This window comes from Erpetoichthys calabaricus, chromosome 3, assembly GCF_900747795.2.
Source record: "Erpetoichthys calabaricus chromosome 3, fErpCal1.3, whole genome shotgun sequence".
NCBI lineage: Eukaryota > Metazoa > Chordata > Cladistia > Polypteriformes > Polypteridae > Erpetoichthys > Erpetoichthys calabaricus.
In genome coordinates, this window is record NC_041396.2 from 66464371 (window position 1) to 66480761 (window position 16391).

Consider the following 16391-nt stretch of genomic DNA (forward strand, 5'->3'; position numbering starts at 1 on the left):
TATACAATGGATCAGTGGCATGGATCTTTGGATCAGTAGCATTCAGAAAAGGATAATTCCCCACACAAATGACAATTTTATTTGGATAGAACAGAAAAGAGGTTCATCCCATCTGCTGATGTATTCATCCCCTATAAAAAAAAGAATAATAGAAGAAAATCACAGGTAAGAAAGTCTGAAATGGGTGAATGAGTTAATGGAACAAGATTAAATGCAGTCCTGCTGATATGCACAAAAATGACAAACCTCCCATGATCTACATCAATCTTCTTCTTCTTTTGGCTGCTCCCATTAGGGGTTGCCACAGCAGATCATCTTCTTCCATATCGCCCTGTTTTCTCCATCTTGCTCTGTTACACCCATTACCTTCATGTCCTCTCTCACCACATACATACACCTCTTAGTCCTTCCTCTTTTCCTCTTCCCCGGCAGCTCTATCCTTAGCATCCTTCTCCCAATATACTCAGCATCTCTCCTCTGCACATGTCCAAACCAACGCAATCTCGCCTCTCAACCTTCCAACTTGAGCTGACCCTCTAATGTCCACATTTCTAATCCTATCCATCCTCGTCACACCCAGTGCAAATCTTAACATTTTTAACTCTGCCACCTCCAGCTCTCTCTCCTGCTTTCTGGTCAGTGCCACCGTCTCCAACCCATATAACATAGCTGTAGTAAAGTGATGTTGCACTAACAAAATTTTCTAATTGGTCAAAGCAGTAGTGCAATTCTTCCTTGTAGAAACAGATGCTTATGGAGCCTGGTCACTTAAGTCACTTAAGCAGTGTGAAAGAAGGTCAATGCCATTGAATTCAGATGCTGGAGGTTACTTCATGACCCATGTACGTACCAGTCAGTTTTAGAGCAGGTCATACTTGGACTGATCATGGAAATTCTCTACAGTCAAGTTGAAACTAAAGCAGACCACAAAAAATAAGACTTGCTTCAGAAAGCACTGTAAGAAAAAAAAGCACTGTAAGAGCCAAGAAGCAAAAGATGAGAAAAACAGAAAACTGCATTTGTGGATACAATTATAGAAATGGCTGAAATGTATCCCCATGAATTGATAGACAAACCTGGGTGAAGTATTGTTCATGTGATTAGAAAGAGTGAAAAACAAAGACAAATATCGAAAATACAAGTATAACAAAATAGAAAAAAGGTTTGGATAAACATGGGAAGATAAAGTCAATCCAGAAAAGTTAGTAATACAACCAAATAAAGGGAAAAAATAGAAGGAAATATGCAGTTCTTTAACAGACCTCAGACTACTTATTTAAATTTCCATTTAAATGTTAAAATATACATCTGCTAATTAAAACAAGATGGGCTTTGGCAAAAGCATATAATAAGAATGGTTTCCAATTTCTTTTTAGATAAATAGAAATCTGTTCAATAATTTGTCTCTTTAGATTTTCTCGATTTTTTTCCAACATAAAGCATTTGCTTTCACTTTTTCCAATGTCTTGTGGCACCACTGAAAATGTTGCACAACTGTATTTACTGTACTATACATAAGCTGAAATGCGCCTGGTCTTGTAATGTTTTAAGAAAGCTTTTTTTCTGCCACAACATAATTATTATTAAAAAGGTTGCCCAGGTATACAGTAGCTGGTTCGACTCTACATTATGCAGATATGTTTTTCTTTACACTTCTTAAGTATACTCAAACAGTATGTATACTTCAGGTAAATCCAAATAAATCATGACATAATTTAAACATATATTTTTGTCTCTTAACATGGGGCATTCCCTTAACCCTATGAAGGCCTGTTGAGTCCATGACAAAGCAAAAGTTTATTTCATAGTCCTTTAGTTGGAACGGCTATGTGAGCCTTGGCCCTAGTCAGCTTACAGAATGGAGATATGAAGACAAATGACCCGGTGCAGATGCAACAATCTGTGTCTTAATGTGGACAAGATGAAAGAAATAATTCCTGGCTTCAGAAAGGCTTATGCTGTCCAAAATGCACTGCACATTGAGGGCTCTGAGGTAGAATTGGTCACCTGGAATTGAAATGACACACTTCATTTGGCAGCTGAAGAAGGCAAGCCAACCTACCCTATTTTCACAACATTCTACAGGGGCACCATTGAGAGTGTTCTCAACAGCTGTAACACCATCTGGTTTGGGAATTGTTGCGTCTCTGATCGCATGGACCTACAACGGATAATACACACAGCAGAAACAATCGTTGGGACCTCTCTACTCTCCATTAAAGACACCTTTATCTTTATCTGCAAAGTCTTCGGACTTGTAAAGAACTATTCCCTTCTTTCCTTGGTCTCTTTGTCCCAATTCCATATTGCAGAAGGTACTGTAGCATCCAAACCAATTCTGCCAGGTTGTGTAACAGCTTCTACCCCTTGGCTGTCTGGGCTCTGAACTTTGTGCCATCCCCCTCCTATCAGATCTGCTCCTAGCAGTTTATTTATATACAGTGCATCTGTTACTACTGTTGTCTTTAGTATTAGATGTTATCATACCCTTACATGTATTTATCACTATCAACTTTAATGTATTAATATCTATTCATTTAACTATTATTTATTCATTTAGTAATTTATAGCATGTTTTAGTATAGCTCTGGGTGGTACTGTGGCACAGTGGGTAGTGCTGCTGCCTCGCAGTTGGGAGACCTGGGGACCCGGGTTCGCTTCCCGGGTCCTCCCTGTGTGGAGTTTGCATGTTCCCCTCGTGTCTGCGTGGGTTTCCTCCGGGCGCTCCGGTTTCCTCCCACAGTCCAAAGACATGCAGGTTAGGTGGATTGGCGATTCTAAATTGGCCCTAGTGTGTGCTTGGTGTGTGGGTGTGTTTGTGTGTGTCCTGCGGTGGGTTGGCACCCTGCCCAGGATTGGTTCCTGCCTTGTGCCCTGTGTTGGCTGGGATTGGCTCCAGCAGACCCCCGTAACCCTGTGCACAGATTCAGCGGGTTGGAAAATGGATGGATGGATAGTATAGCTCCTTATTCGACTTTCACTTATCTTGTGTTTATGTATATGTTGCACTGCAGTCCTGGGAAACATTATTTCACACCACTGTATGCTGCAATACTGAGTATTGATGGTTTGACAATAAAGCCACTTGACTTGACTTATTTAAGTATTATAAATTAAGAACCTAATCACTTACTTAAAATGCTTAGGAAGCCAAATGGCTGTATAGGGCAGACTGGCATTATCTGATGAAATGATCAATCACAGACAAAGTGACACTCAGATAAAACGCACCATCTAAAACTTGCTTAGCAAACAAAGGGCCATAACTCAATAATGGCCAACATCGATGGACAAAACTTTGCACCAATTGTCAACCAAAAATGTTGGGCTTATGTGCACCCAAGAGATCAATGGCAAAACGACTGCTTCTTCCTTTAAAAAACTTTGCTATCTCTAGATCTGTGCTCTCTCTTTACACTCACCACTCTCAACTTGGCTAGAATTTCTGTTCTTTATAGCAGGAATTCCATCACCTAGGATGTGGCAGCAACACAGGCTGGAGTGATCTCTTTCACTATGAAAGGCAATCTGGTGCTGGACTGGAAGAGTGGAAGACTTTGAATTACAGTCGGACGAGTGGGTCACAAGCTCAAACCTTGCTAAGGAATAGCAAGTACACAAGCAACAGAGAGAGAACAGCATAAAAGTCATGCGTTTGTTTTGTTAAAGGTGGTGGTGGTGGTGGTGGGGTTGACTGATCACCAACTGCCCTGGAGACATAAACGTAATGTTAGTCAAAAGAGGCCATTGTGTGTAAAACCGTGAACAGAAAACTGCAGTACAGCTTGCAACCAGAAGGTGCAACCAAGACGAAGAAGAGCTTCTGGACAAAAGAAAGAAAAGCCGGAGCCGGAGAATGCTTACTGACAAGGAACAAAGCATCAGCTACATCAAACCAACTCTGATTCACAGAACTAATTATTGCAACTTAGTAGTTAGGAAAAATCAAGCTGATTTATTATGGTATTGGTATCACTTTAACTGGAAAGTAATAACCTTTGTGAAGGATTAGTTTTTAGCTGTTATAGGTCTATCTCTCTATATCTAGTAGGAAGATCAAAGTGGCATCTCACACAAACACAAACTGCATGAGGAAGAGTAAACCACTAAAGACTAGCTGTGAGAAAATGAATGCCTCCTTCATGGTGTTGGCACTAGAATCTTTATAACTAGCTAAAGAACATATCCACTTTGACTACACACTGAACAATCAGAATTCATAAGTTATGTGCTTTTTTCTATAGGAGAGAAATAGTTCAACTAAGCTAGTGTAAATTTATGTTTTATGTTGTATGTCATTGCCTTTTGTTTATATATCCACTGTATATATACATAATATACTTGCATATGTCCATCTTCTATTATCCTTATACGAAAGTTATCTGCAAAGATGGCAGTGGTGGGATTCGAACCCACGCCTCCTGAGAGACTGGAGCCTTAATCCAGCGCCTTAGACCGCTCGGCCACACTACCACAGTATTATGAATAAATTATATTATTTGTTTTATTGCAGTGAGTGACTCTAATCTGTTTGGCCCTTGAGCAAGGCCCTTAACCTGCAATTGCTTCATCCTGGGTATGATGTTACTCTGAATCAAGCCCTGCAAGCAGGTCCTCCAATTTACAGTGAAAAAATGGGGGTTGGTGGTGGGATTGGCACTCCAGTCACCGTAAAAAAAACATACACTTTTCTAGTGTGGTGCTGACGGGTCACGTGCTTCACTCAGGTCCCAATCCAGGTGGTTTGTTGTGTGGTGGGTGCGGCCACGAGCTATCAGCGGATGCTCCCAAACTACCTACTACAGGCATGTTTGAGTTATTTGTTCAAAAATGGACTATGACCATGTCTGGACCACAACAAAGAAAATGAAAGTTATTTAATGTAGACTTAGTTTATGAATTGTACAGATCCATTCATATTTCCGGTGATTTTTATGAAAGGTGTTCCTGGGTGGGCATCTTACTAATTTTTTATTAAATGTTTTATTAAATGCAAAACAGAAAATTGATTAACTGATTGATTAACATCAATCAAACAATTCTTCTTCTCACATTATACAAATTTCCTACAGTGGTCTCTACTACTTCTGGACACATGGGATAAAAACATATCATACATGAAGTTCTGTCTGTGGTATATTCATACAGAATCAATTGCTGTCAATTGATTGAGCTATGTCGAACGTCTTTTGCTAAGATCACTGCTTGTTTCCATAACCCATTGAGAGTTTTTTTTTTTTCTTTTGGAAACATTGAAAATTGAACATTAATAGTACATCCATCCATCCAGTCATTATTCCAGTCTGTGTTTTCCATTCGAAGACTGTGACAATAAGCAAAGATCAATTAATAAATTCCAATGCAGACAGTAATAACAATCAATATAGTGCTTGTAAAGAAAATGGTATAACTTAAAATTATAAACTTAAGTCTGGTTGTAACTTCATAATGCATATAACTAGAAAACACTTATATATGGTATGGTATATTTTCCTTGGTACCATCAATGTTAAAATATAATAAGTCATTTCTTATTTATTCAGTGCATTTTACGCTGCAGTGAAGTATTTAGCACCTACATGGAAATATATTGCCAAATACTTACGAAAAGTGGAATGGGGCACACAAAACCCAACACAATGTTTACAACTATGCAAATGGATATTAAATTCACTATATTTTTGATAGTGCACAGAGTAATGGGGTCTTTCTTACATGGGAGCTTCTGCATGAGTGCCACATTTTTAATTTCAGTTAACAGTTAACAGCTCCTTAGGATATCACATGCTGGTCAGCTTCCTTCTCTGACTTTTCAACCATGCAATCTGCATGCCTGTGTTATTGGTTTTTGCTGGGCTAGGTCACTGGGCTTGCCTTGTGACCTCCAAAGGTAACACATAGAGTATAATTGACTTGATTTACCTCGAACTTCTCTGTGAAGATCATGCCTAATGATTGCTTTTCCATAGAATTAGCACGGACACATCTCTATGGGCAGTTTTAATAAGTAATGCAACCAAAGCTGTCAATATGTCTGTGGCAATACATCTCTCTCTGCATCGCCTACAGATTTAGCTTTTTTAAACTACATCTTCAGAGATCTAGGATCAGTTTCCAGTGTGGACATTACTTGTATAAGGTTTGCACACTTTAATTGCTTGGGTACATATTTTTCCCCCATATCCCAACGATGTGTGTGTGTGTGTGTGTGTGTGTGCGCGTGTGTGTGTGTGTGTGTGTTAGATTAATTTGTACTGTATGAGTAAGCATTCTCATAATGAACTGGAATCCCATCCATAGTTCCTGCTTGTAGTGAGTTCTACCAGCATAAACTTGAGCCCAAAATTAACCCAAATAAGTAGGCTTGCAAAATGAATGTAAGAGTGATCCTTTTCTAAATCAAAGACAACAATACTTATGGTACTCTTAAACTCAGAGGCAGTACAAATTTCAAGATGGGAAAGCAGTAGATGAAGCTGCTGCCTCCCAGCTACACAGCCCGAGAACCAGTTTTGAGTCTAGTCTCACTCTAATTTACTTTGCACATTCTGCATCGATATTCTCTGAGCACCCCATTATCAACCCACACCCCAAAGACATGCATTCCGAGCTAACTGATGACACTGAATTCCTACAGTATGATTGACCGTGTATGTCTGTGTAAACTGACACCACAATAAACCCTAAATGGATAAAGCAGATAAGAAAATTGTTGGGTTTTTTTCTTTATATAAAAACTAGAAAAACATTTCTCTGATCTAATAGCACTCTTCTAGTGGGTCCCATTTTATGACAAAATAAAATATATAGTCTAGCAGCATCTCCATACTGGCCACTGTGTTTACTTCTGTATCTTTTTTTTCTCTGTTAGCATTCTCTTTTAAAATAAACTGAAGACGTTTTTGGAAGGAACACAATTTTGTGGATTTGCTAGAGGACACAGTCTGCATGCTTACACTTGTAACTGCTAGGTGGTGAGCGGAGGGAAGTTTTTTCCCGAACAGCTTAACCTGTCACCAGCTGGCAAACTTGTAAATTCATTCACAGAAGTGTCTCACAGCACTTCTCAGTTGGATGGATGAAAGATTTCAGTAAGCTTTTAGCAAAAAAAAGCACCAATTTAGCGAAATGTGTGGCCTGTCCAATAATCAGAAATGACTAACAGGTAGTTACTAGCAATTTCATTTCTTATAAACTGAACTTTCCTGACAGGAAATGCAGTCCTGCTGCCAAAAATATTCCTTGATGAGACTAAAGGTTCAAATCTTACCACTTTCTTTATGTAGGACCTAAAACAACTTATTGAACCTGTGGTGTGTACAACACGTGGCAGTAAAATTGTGTACATGGCCTTATGTTATATTTTTTCACTTCAGAACAGGTAATTCACTTGACACTAAACAGGTTTGGTTGCCAGCCAGTACTTGGATGGGAGATTTGGATGAGTTGCTGCTGGAAGAGATGTTGGTGAGGCCATTACCCTGTGGTCTGTGTGTGGATCCCAATGCCCAATTCAGTGACAGGAACACCATATTGTAAAATCTGGTGCCATCCTTCAAATTAGATGTAAAACTGAGGTCCTGACTCTCTGTGGTCATTAAAGATCCCTGGACATCTTTTGAAAAGAGTATGGTATTTTTCTGGCTAAATTATCCAGCATGGTCTGTTCATTATGTTCCCTAATCATCCTTGTTTCTTATCAGCTAACTATCAACTATCTCTCTCACTCGATCACCACTAATGTGTGATGAGGTTACTGGCACATGAATGGCTGCCCTCGCATCATCCAGGTGGATGCTACACATTAGTAGTTGAAGTGGTTTCCCACTGTCAATACAAGGTGTTTTGAGTAGGTTAGATCTCAGGAAGGGCATCCAGTGTAAAATTTTGCCAAATCAATATGCAGACAACAATACAAATTTCCATACCGGATCGGTCGAGCTCCGGGTTAACAACAACCAACACCAGTACTGTTAGCCAACAGGGTGCTGGCGGAAATTGGGCTACTGTTGGCTGAAGAAGAAGAAGGAGGAGAAGAGGGGGGAGACGTGTCCGGAGGCAGGAGGAGAGGAGGAAAGTAAAGAGAGTGGAACTGAGGGTAGGAACTTTGAATGTTGGCAGTACGACTGGTAAGGGGAGATAGTTAGCAGATATGATGGAGAGAAGGAAGGTTGATATATTGTGCGTGCAAGAGACTAAATGGAAGGGGAGTAAGGCCAGGTGGATTGGAGGTCGATTCAAATTGTTCTATCATGGTGTGGATGGGAGGAGAAATGGGGTAGAAGTTATTCTGAAGGAACAGTATATGTCAAGAGTGTTTTGGAGGTGGAAAGAGTGTCAGGCAGAGTAATGATTATGAAGCTGGAAATTGGAGGTGTGATGATGAATGTTGTTAGTGCATATGCACAGCAAGTTGGGTGTACAATGGGTGAGAAAGAAGATTTTTGGAGTGAGTTGGATGAAGTGATGAACAGTGTACCCAAGGGACAGAAAGTGGTGATTGGACACAGTGAAGACGAGGAGGTGATGGGATGGTATGGTATCAATGAGAGGAATGAAGAAGGTCAGAGGATAGTGGATTTTGCCAAAAGGATGGACATGGCTGTGGTGAATACGTATTTTAAGAAGAGGGAGGAACATAGGGTTACGTACAAGAGCGGAGGAAGATGCACACAGGTAGATTACATCCTATGCAGAAGAGTTGATCTGAAGGAGATTGATGACTGCAAAGTGGTGGCAGGAGAAAGTGTAGTTAAGCAGCACAGGATGGTGGTCTGTAGGATGACGTTGGAGATCAAGAAGAGGAAGAGAGTGAGGGCAGAGCCAAGGATCAAATGGTGGAAGTTGAAAAAGGAAGACTGCAAGGTTGAGTTTAGGGAAGAGGTGAGACAGGCACTGGGTGGCAGTGAAGAGTTACTTGACAGCTGGGAAACTACAGCAGATGTAGTAAGGGTGACAGCAAGAAGGGTGCTTGGCGTGACATCTGGCAAGAGGAAGGAGGAAAAGGAAACCTAGTGGTGGAATGAGGAAATATAGGAGAATATACAGAGGAAGAGGATGGCAAAGAAGAAGTGGGATAGTCAGAGAGATGCAGAAAGTAGACAAGAGTACAAAGAGATAAGGCACAAGGTGAAGAAAGAGGTGGCGAAGGCTAAAGAAAAGGCATATGATGAGTTGTATGAGAGGTTGGACACTAAGGAGGGAGAAAAGGACCTGTACCGATTGGCTAGACAGAGGGACCGAGCTGGGAAAGATGTGCAGCAGGTTAGGGTGATAAAGGATAAAGATGGAAACATACTCACAAGCGAGGAGAGTGTGTTGAGCAGATGGAAAGAGTACTTTGAGAGGCTGATGAATGAAGAGAACAAGAGAGAGAAGAGGTTGGATGATGTGGAGACAGTGAATCAGGAAGTGCAGTGGATTAGCAAGGAGGAAGTAAGGACAGCTATGAAGAGGATGAAGAATGGAAAGGCCATTGGTCCAGATAACATACCTATTGAAGCATGGAGGTGTTTAGGAGAGATGGCAGTGGAGTTTTTAACCAGATTGTTTAATGGAATCTTAGAAAGTGAGAGGATGCCTGAGGAGTGGAGAAGAAGTGTACTGGTGCCGATATTAAAGAATAAGGGGAATGTGCAGGACTGCAGTAACTACAAGGGAATAAAATTGATGAGCCACAGCATGAAGCTATGGGAAAGAGTAGTGGAAGCTAGGTTAAGAAGTGAGGTGATGATTAGTGAGCAACAGTATGGTTACATGCCAAGAAAGACCACCACAGATGCAATATTTGCTATGAGGATGTTGATGGAGAAGTTTAGAGAAGGCCAGAAGGAGTTGCATTGTGTCTTTGTGGACCTGAAGAAAGCATATGACAGGGTGCCTCGAGAAGAGCTGTGGTATTGTATGAGGAAGTCGGGAGTGGCAGAGAACTACGTAAGAGTTGTACAGGATATGTACGAGGGAAGTGTGACAGTGGTGAGGTCTGCGGTACGAGCGACAGATGCATTCAACGTGGAGGTGGGATTACATCAGGGATCAGCTCTGAGCCCTTTCTTATTTGCAATGGTGATGGACAGGTTGACAGATGAGATTAGACAGGAGTCCCCGTGGACTATGATGTTTGCTGATGACATTGTGATCTGTAGCGATAGTAGGGAGCAGGTTGAGGAGACCCTGGAGAGGTGGAGATATGCTCTAGAGAGGAGAGGAATGAAGGTCAGTAGGAACAAGACAGAATACATGTGTGTAAATGAGAGGGAGGTCAGTGGAATGGTGAGGATGCAGGGAGTAGTGTTGGCGAAGGTGGATGAGTTTAAATACTTGGGATCAACAGTACAGAGTAATGGGGATTGTGGAAGAGAGGTGAAAAAAAGAGTGCAGGCAGGGTGGAATGGGTGGAGAAGAGTGTCAGGAGTAATTTGTGACAGACGGGTATCAGCAAGAGTGATAGGGAAGGTCTACAGGATGGTAGTGAGACCAGCTATGTTATATGGGTTGGAGACAGTGGCACTGACCAAAAAGCAGGAGACAGAGCTGGAGGTAGCAGTTAAAGATGCTAAGATTTGCACTGTGTGTGATGTGGATGGATAGGATTAGAAATGAGCACATTAGAGGGTCAGCTCAAGTTGGACGGTTGGGAGACAAAGTCAGAGAGGCGAGATTGTGTTGGTTTGGACATGTGCAGAAGAGAGACGCTGGTTATATTGGGAGAAGGATGCTAAAGATAGAGCTGCCAGGGAAGAGGAAAAGAGGAAGGCCTAAGTGAAGGTTTATACATGTGGTGAGAGAGGACATGCAGGTGATGGGTGATTATTACTAAATTAATTATTATTTAAAATCATGTTTATTGGGAATAAGTTAAATTTATACAAATGTGGTTAGCGATGTCTCTTCACAGCTCCTGAGATATACAAGTACGTTTGATCCTGGGCCCAAGCAATGTCTGTGTGACGTTTTCTCATTATCTCTATTATTAGGTGGGTTCACTCCCATATTCCCTGTTTGCATTTTTGGTTAATTAAAACTAAAAACTGTCTTGCCAAGAATGCGAGTACATGTGTGTGCATTAGCCCTGTAATATTCTGGTGTTCCACAAAGGATTAGTTCCTGTCAGGCTTAGGTTCATTGCCTGTAACGGAATAAAAATGGCCCAGAAAATAAAGGAGTAGATAAAGGAAAACATTAAACTAAAATTAAACTTTGGTCAAAATGAAACCAATATTGTGCTTGAAATAAGAATGTTTAATCTTTCATATATCATTAAGTCCACTATCACTCTAAATATAATGAATATGCAGTATATTATCACAGGTTTGTACCATACTGTAAAATATATTGTTTTTTCAAACTTTGCTCCCCTTGTTACCTCCTTTTGTCAGAATTGTAGTTCTGTTTGATGTAATTTTCATTTTGTGTTAATTTTGCATTTTATTTCCACTGATTTGTGTTTGCAATGCCTTGTTATGTGTCATTGTCTTTTCTCCCTTGCCCCAGCTGTCATCATTTATGGCTTTCTCACAGGTGTTGCTTCAACTGAATATACAATTATGTAAGGGACCTGTAGCAGTGCTACCACTGGAAGGACTCGAAGGCATATTGTCTGAAATGGCCACAAGGGTTGCTGGGGACAAGATGGGCCAGTGGGAAACTTGAAAAGGCTTCGTCGAAGCAGCAAGAGGAGAGATCTGTGTTTCTGTGTACTCCTGTGTTCCGTTCAACATAACCCCGATGAAATCATTTATATCCTGGATCGTTTCTCATAAGGGTGAATGGACTCTCTCATGCCTGCCTGTTGTGTGAATAGTGGTGGATTAGTCATCATGCGTCTTTGGAGGGAGCGCTCCCACAAATCTCACCCCTTGACACTCAGGACTACCGGTAGGACTGATTAATTAATTTCTTACGGAAGCTGTTCCCATCTTTACTCCATACCCTTTCATCTGTTTCTACTGTATTGGCACTGTCTTAAGGACATTGTCGTGAGCGTTTGTTTGGGGCTGATTTTTGTGTGTGTATCTCCGAAGGGAAAGGGTAGGTTTGACTGATTTGTGTTGTTGTGTTGTGTATATTTGATTTTCCATTTAATATGTTATTCATTCATTTGAGTCGTGTCTCTGTCTGTGATTGTGTGCAGGTCGGGCCAAGGCTGGGTGCATTCCTGGAATCCACACCAAAAAAATAAATATATCACTGTCCTATTGATGGTGTGAATCTGAGCAGCACGGGACAGCTGCAGCCCTATATATGACACCTGCTGCCACCACTACCCCATTATGGCATTTGCTCTTGTAGCAGTTTCCTTAATCTTCCTTTATGCATTCCTATTTATGTGGTTTGTGCACTTTTGACCATTTGGTTTGATTTGGCTTGGTTAGGTTAGGTTAGGTTTTAATATTTTGATTTGTGGACTTTAAATTAACAGGCAGTTTTCTTAGGGCTTTGTTACTATATTTCAGTTTTTTGTGCTACTTTTAGTTCTTATTTTGCAATTTTTACTTTTTTTCCTTGTTTTAAATTACTATTTTGAATGTTTGATTTTTTAAACATTTACATTTTAAAATTTTGCATTTTTTCATATTTAAATTATTTGAATATTAATGTTTAATCTGGGTAAAGTGTTTTTGGCCTTCCCATTTGAGGTTCATCATAACTGTCTTTAACTCTTACCGTGTTATACCACTTCTCTTTAATCCTGGCTATCTAAATGTACTATCTTGCAACTAATACTAAAAGAAGAACAATTCATTTCCGATTTGAATTTAGTATTCTAAGTTTTGAAAACTTTTTTGTTTTACTTATCTTAACTCTGAACTTCAATTTCTAATATGCCATTCATTACTACTGCTGCCAATTCCATTGTGTCATCAACATGTGTTAATGTACAGTATGTGTGTAAAACACAACACTTACTAAGCAATGTCACAAATATATTCACAAACATAGAAAACATTAAATAAACAAGTAAATATATTGTTCAATTAACGTAATTTCCAAACAATTCCAAGTCTTTTATTTTAAGTTCTAGAAAAAATGTGGTGGAATTGGAGAAGTCCGAAGCATATGATTGTATCCAAAGATGGTCAACCTTGTGCAGGAAGCAGAAGTCCACTCAAAGGAGCAAATAGTGCCTCAGGGATTGCAGACTTTATGAGCCAGCGAAGAAACCAACTACAAATAAAAACTTTACGTGCTTCAGGATTGGATGTCCCTTCTTCAGGGCCATGTAGTGTGGTTCTACAAAGTGATAACAAACCATTAAATAACAAAAAAAAAGATAATGTACAAAATAAATTAATTAATAATAACAATGAAGATTGTCAATTATTCATCCTGTTTTTATGGAGAAAGAAAAAGAATATAAAGCACTGGAAGCCAAATTCCAATGGACTGTATAAATACCTATAAATAATTAAAACAGTTGAGGAACAATAATTGCCCTGCGGTGGGCTGGCACCTTGCCCAGGGTTTGTTTCCTGCCTTGTGCCCTGAGTTGGCTGGGATTGGCTCCAACAGAACTCTGTGACCCTGTAGTTAGGATATAGTGGGTTGGATAATGGATGGATGGTTGGAACAATAATACATAAGTATCCAAAAAAATGGCTAAAAAAAGAAAGGGAGTTACCTCAAGTAACATATCAAAAGAACCAAGAGCCATTGGCCTTAAGTTGTGTTTTTTTGCTTATTTATAGGTAGCAGGTTAATTCATTAGTTTCATTAAGACCTACAGGTGATTATGTATTAAATATAAAAATCCATGCTGCTTCAGCCTGTAATAAATGAGTATCAGAGTATCCACCACGAAGAGAGGGAGTAACAATTTGTAACACTGAATGTCTGAGATACAGAATGCTGTTTTTCTACAAAATGTCTTGATATAGGATGTTGAAAAGAGTCCGTGCGAATAGTACTTTTATGTTCCATGATTCTAAGTTTAATTGGTGTTAATGTTTTACCAATGTAAAATAGTGGACAGTGACAAATTAGCACATACATTAACTCTTGTATGAAGTACTTAGCAAACAACAATTCAGAGATCCTGATGCTGTGCTGACTGTGGTTGGGGACTTCAACATGAACCTTAGAAATGTTTTGCCCAATTTTCACCAACATGTGAAGTGCCCAACTAGTGGGGGGGAGGGATTTCGATTATATCTTCACGCAATTCAGATTTCCATGCCTCCACTTGGGAAATCTGATCATTCAGCCATATTCCTACTACCAAACAAAAGATCACACGTGAAGTAGTAGTGACATGAAAGGTCAAGGCATGGAATGACCAATATGATGGCATGCTATAAGATGTCTTCATTGACATCAACTAGGACATTGTCTGCTGTTGGGAGGAGACTAGTAAGTTAACGGTTTCTTTGTAGTGTGTGTACTATGTATTATGTACACATGATAATAATCTTGAAAATGACCCACATAATCCAATTACATTTTCCAAATAGCCTAACCTCTCCCCCAAACTATGCGACTCTTCAATTCCACCCGGGGGTGTAAATATTAACATTATACAAAGTTATTGTCTGTTTTTACCTGCATTATTATCAATCTTTAATTTAATATTGTTTTTTTGTATCAGTAAGGTGCTGCTGGAGTATGTGAATTTCCCCTTGGGATTAATAAAGTATCTATCTATCTGTCTATCTATCTATCTAACCTGAGCATGTTTGCAAAGCAGGGCAACAACCAGAGTACCACCCATCCATTCATCCATGCAGTTGTAGCCTATTCTGGCATGGTCCGTCACAGACCACACTTTCCAGGCCAATTTAGTCTTTAATGGAGCAAATGACATGTCTTTTGGAGGTGGGAGAAAAGCAGGAAAACATGGTTGGAAAGTCATATGGAGAAAAGGAAAACATATAATCTGCACACAGACAGTGGAAAGTGTTCTTGGGCCATTAGGCAGTAGTACTAACCACCGTGCTTCCATGCTACCCCAGAAAAGATAATGATTTAATTAATCAAGTTTAGCACTTTAAAAACAATATTAAAATCAAATAGCATTACATTAGGCACACATTTATAGCATACAGCTGATATATGGAAGACAGCTGTAAAGTCTGGTCATAGTAAGTTCAGGTGTTTTTTCAAGAGTAATGTTACACTGTTATGCTTGCAATTGAATAATCCTATAAAAGTTATATTAATTCATCAATATCTCCATCGACACATAGCAGCTCAGAAGGTCATTTGTGCCTTATTTAAGTAGTTTGCCAATCCCAGATTGCATGATAGCAATGAAATAAATGTGTCTGAGAACTTGCCTGCCTGAGTAGCTTTGGGCACATGCAGCTCATTGTCATAAACAACACTGTGACAAAGCTAGGAATGAAGCATGTGACACACTGAAAAGTTCAGGTAAGACCACAGGCACTTTTATTGTCTTAAACTATGCACTGTATCATCACCCCTGAAGGATATTTGTAATTGTTCTTATCCTCCTACCCAAACACTTCTTTTTCCTACTTTCTTCCATCTTCTTCTGTCTTCTTGGCTTTGGTTACTTGCTGTCCTTTCTGACAGCACTCTCCATAACCCCTTCCTATCACAATCCCTGGAACTTCTGTCACCCTTGTGTTTAGGACCTAGGGGCTCTGCAATTTATTTAACACATTTAAATCATCCGATGGAAACAAGCACCTGCTGGCAAAGTTCAAACAACTAAAACGGATTACTTTAAAGTGGGACACCATTCAAAATGGAAGGAGTTGATGCTATCATTTAATTAAAGTGAATGCTTAAAAAAATCACATCTGTTTTACTGAAAGTGTATCTACTTGTAGAAAAGCATCAAATGTCCAAGTAATGAGAAGATCTAGCTATGACAATTGTGCGTACAGGTGATACAGCGCCTACTGGGCACCTAGAAATCTTCAGTATATTTGTAAATGGTATCTACGCATTCATGCATTAAACACACCATAACAGGCTCAGAGATTAATTTATTAGGACGTTTTGGTCCACTTTTCTGCTGAGTAATGTAAACAAACCCATGTGAGACTGAACATGGGGGTCAGGCATTGCATACTTGCATATTTTTCTGCTTATGGCAATGGCATGCATTCTGCCCCCAAAAACAAGAAAAACAATGAAACTAAATGGGCCATGAAAAAGGTTAGAGAGTTCTGTTTAAAATGTAAACAAAGCAGAACTAATTGCATGGGAAAATTGCCTTTGACATCTCGAAATGGTAGTCTGAAATAGTTTCCTTCATAATGTAACTACAGGTACACATTCATAGCACAAGACAGTGATTGTTAAACTATGTACTGTATTTATTTTTACTTTGGAGTTTAAAGTCCACACTCATACTCTGTACATAGTGAAGGGGCTCTTGGGGCTGGGAAAGTTGATTCATGTTATCTGGACTGAGTCTGGCTACC

The 16391-nt window shown here is 39.7% G+C and overlaps 1 non-coding gene across 1 annotated transcript; it reads right to left on the reverse strand.

Moving 5' to 3' along the window:
* Positions 1-4391: 4391 nt before the first annotated feature.
* On the reverse strand, positions 4392-4473 carry trnal-aag (transfer RNA leucine (anticodon AAG)). Its single transcript has one exon. It is a non-coding gene; the product is annotated as a tRNA-Leu (tRNA).
* Positions 4474-16391: the final 11918 nt, after the last annotated feature.